The sequence below is a fragment of the Frankliniella occidentalis genome, unplaced genomic scaffold (assembly GCF_000697945.3).
Source record: "Frankliniella occidentalis isolate FOCC.00 unplaced genomic scaffold, Focc_3.1 Scaffold258, whole genome shotgun sequence".
NCBI classification, from domain to species: Eukaryota; Metazoa; Arthropoda; class Insecta; order Thysanoptera; family Thripidae; genus Frankliniella; species Frankliniella occidentalis.
The window spans coordinates 196,265-200,046 of NW_026267384.1; the positions used below are offsets into that span (position 1 = coordinate 196,265).

Sequence of the window (3,782 nt, forward strand, 5' to 3'; positions counted from 1 at the left end):
CCCGCCCTCTCCCTCTCCCTCCCGCGGCAGCTCATTACCGCGACGGGCGTAAAAGCCACCCCTCGGCAGCGCCCCCGGGAAGGGCGGAAGGGGGGGGATGTTGAGGAAAGGAAAGAGTGAGTTGGAGGAAAGGGAATTACCGAGGCTTCATCGGCCATACGTTGACATGAAAGCTTCGAATGGAGGAAAATATGAAAAGTTTTATACTGTTGTCAAAGTCACTCTATTACGTCGTGGCAGTTTTGCTTGGCTTGCCAAAGTTTTGGCATTCTTTTAGAGACTGCCAATTTTTGGCTTCTTTTAATGACGAAGTGTGGTACTTTAAAACGTCAAAAAGAGTCCAAAAATTGACAATCTTAAAAAAGAATGCAAAAAATTGGCGGTCGAAAAGGACTGCCAAAGTTTTTCCAAGCAAAGGGCCACGACGTCAGTGACGGGTCAACCCGGGTGCACCAGAGAATAAAGTTTTGTAAAATCTCGTGTTCCCGTGATGTGCTGACCGTGTTCCGGACCACGGGCGTTTCCTCTCGCCGGCCTGGGACGTGGGAGCCGGCGGCGCCCCCGTGTGGGTCCTGCGCTGCGGTCAGGCGGACGTCCTGCCGGACTGTAGCGGGCGGACGCGCCGTCAGTGGTGTGGTGACCCTGAACTGGAGGCGCTCGTCACAACCTTGCATGCGCTTTGCACCCCGAAAGGGCGCGGACCTCACCTCCGCTATGGCGCGGTACTTACAGTGCCGCAGAGCCGCGCCCGTGTGCCGTGCCGTGCCGTGCGCGCCGTGCCCCGCGCCCCTGTGGTCGCGCAGCCCTGCATACCCTCGGCTGGAATAACGCCCCGACGGCTGGAACGCGACCTGACCCGCAGCCTGCGGCCTACACGGCCTGGCCTACGCCACCCACGACGGCCCCGTCACCCCTCCCCGCCCTTACCCCTGCCCCGCGCACTTTCGCGCATGCCCACTGGACGTATCGATAATCGAAGCGCCCCCATATGCACGCGAATAAAAGCTTTACTACCTTGAATTTCACCAAACGTAAGTTGCAGTAAAACTCTTGCAGTGCCGTAAGTTCCGGCTCAGTTACAGTCACCATGCACAGTAACGGTATGCCCCAAGGAGGGTTGCCCACATACAGGGGGTTTTGAAGCTCAAACTGCCTCTCTTTCAGGCGGATCACTAGAGAAAACGACAGCAGGAGGGGGGGGGGGCGATTTCCCTATCCCGTTTTTACTGTGCCTGTGCAGATTTCACTGTAATTTACGCATAAATTCTAATTAGCTGCAAGCCTCTAGCAGTACAGTAGTGCTGAGTGCAGTGGTAACAAACACACACTCAACACTCAACATTTTCCTGTGATTGTTTGAATGCCCCGCCCTTTCTGTATAACTAGAGATATTGCGATGGCTTGCCGACCTGTTGGTCGGTTGCCATCTCGCAAGCGCAAGAATATAAAAGAGGCCATATGGCTAAATACGCTGGATGGCAAGCCAAATGCAAACCCACCTTCACACTTGCAAGCAAAACAGCCCCCCCCCCTTTTACAAGAAAATAAAATTGTAGTGAGGTCATACACGGGGTCATGAGACGTATGTTTGATTTGTTCAATGGCATCAATAAAAGTAAATTTGTGAACCCAACGACAGTTGTAACCAGCCCCAAAGTTTAGAAGACTTTAGAGGGGATACTTCCTAACAAGCTCCCTAACTAACTTCTACAGTAAAAATTTTGTTTGATAGTTCTAAAGCGGACCAAACTAACTAGTACCCTCTGTAAGTTGCCGAGCGTGCTTTATGGTCCCCTTTTGAAGTGGTACTGCATTGCACGGCGTGCAGGCGTGTGCGCGGATCTGCCCATAGTGTCACTAAGCATAGTCTCCAATAAGCGATACAGCAACTAGATAGATGTACCCTGGTGTTTTTGAACGGACATCACAGTGTTGCGGTAGCCACGGGGGCTATGGGGGCGTACGGAGTAGGCAAACCCGTAACACTGTTGTCAATTCTGAAACACCCGGTGCATCTATCTACCTAGGTCTGTGGAGCTGGTGGGGGTGGGGCCGCCCTTTGAGTCCCGCATATTTGAAACAAATATCTCTCAAAAAGCCAGTCCGCGCTTTTTCCCTCTGAATATTGTCAAGAGGACATATTTTAGCTAGAAAGCAGCCCGCTCCAAATGGACCATTGCTTTTTTAACCAACCCATTAGGGGCGTTTATGCGCGCTGCCTGGAGAGAGGGAGAGAAGGAGAGAGGGAGAGAAAGAGAGAGAGGGGGGAGGGGCGTCATGGTTCAACATGACCACCTGTTGCATTTGGGAGCATTTTTGTAACAGTAACAGCCTCACGATTAACTCCTTGCTCTCCGAGTACCCCACAATTTTATTTGTTTTATTCTTTTCTTAAGTACTCATTATTGACCGGGAGGCAATCGCCCTCAAAATAACGCAGAGGATAATTATAAAACCAGGAGTTCATGATGCACAGAAAGTACACGCCGAAATACACACGAACGTCCATTAACTGCGTTAACGAATACTTTATGTGCCTTTAAAATTCAGATAAGACCGCCGGAGTGATAGGCTTCGGTATCACTCAGCAAATTATAGAGAGACTACTCCTAACGTAAACGGACATGTCAAACAGCAACTGCCACATACTTGCCGCCCATTCAGCAATTTGCATGCCTCTTCCATTTTTAGGTCAGAGGAACAATTTCGAAACCATAAATTGTTACTGTCATCCAACAAATACAGTATTTGGATCTTTTCCTTAAACGCTCTAAAAATTCCCTGCACATTATGTTTTGAGTTCAAATAATGTTTCATCTGCTAAAAATTACATACACTGCAAATTTGAAAATTTGCTCGGTTAGAACTCTAGTTCTGTCATTTCTTATGGAGAATTTTTGATACATATCGTTGTCAGACCAAAATCGCTGCGCCATTTTGGTGGAGCTTGCTAACACCTTTCTTTAAAAACTTTTGAATGGTTTGAGATATAAACTCGAGACGTTTCTTCTAGTTTTGAGTCATTCTGAGAAAAGTTTTCACACCCGCATACACACCTCTCCCCAAACCAACCCACCCTCCTGCCCATAGAGACACCATTTTCACAGTTCCTTTTCCTCCCCTCAAATAACTCACCTCTTTGGATTGTTGCTGCAAGCGCCAACCCCCCCAGAGACTCGAGGGCGGTCCTACCCGCGCGAGGGGAGGGCGCCGTGCGAGCCCCGCCCCGCTGCGCTCGCGGCGCCGCGACCGACCGCTCGTGAAGGTCTCCGGGCGGCCGCCGACGCCGTTGGAGCTCCGTCACTCGCGTCGGGCGGCGTCGATGTGGGCCCGCCGGTGACGTTGGGGCGCCGATGAGGACGAAGAGGGTGGGAAGCGCGTCCTCTCCCGCGCGCCAGGGAAGTCCAGGTCGGGGCTCCCCCTGCACACCCAACCTCTGGGCGTTCCTCGCGTCGGCGTATCCAAAGGGCGAAGCACTGTGTTCACCACGACGGTGGCTTCAAGCACATCACTCACGTTCCCATCTTTCAGGTCCAAACGTATCACTTGATCTTGGCGGCCTCTCGTGCCTTGATCACGACTCGCGCGCGTCCCTCGGCCACGGCACGCCTGTGGGCGCGCCGGCAGCCCGAGCTCTGCTCTACGACGGGGTCCTGACTGGCCGTGCTCGCCAGTGCGGCCCGAGTGGCACCGGCCCGGCCCGCCCGGCACATCCACGCCAGCATGAGGCTTGGCTCCGCCTCGCCCGTACTGCCCATACCGCACGGCCGCTCACCCCCACC

General features: G+C 52.8%; 1 protein-coding gene across 1 annotated transcript in view; it reads right to left on the reverse strand.

Moving 5' to 3' along the window:
• LOC113211152 (protein glass) overlaps nt 1-3,735 on the reverse strand; it is a 39,665-nt gene extending 35,930 nt beyond the window's left edge. The window contains exon 1 of the mRNA XM_052273249.1: nt 3,136-3,735. The gene's annotated coding sequence lies outside the window, so the exon portion shown is untranslated. The remainder of the gene's footprint in view (nt 1-3,135) is intronic.
• Between the last annotated feature and the right edge of the window lie 47 nt (nt 3,736-3,782).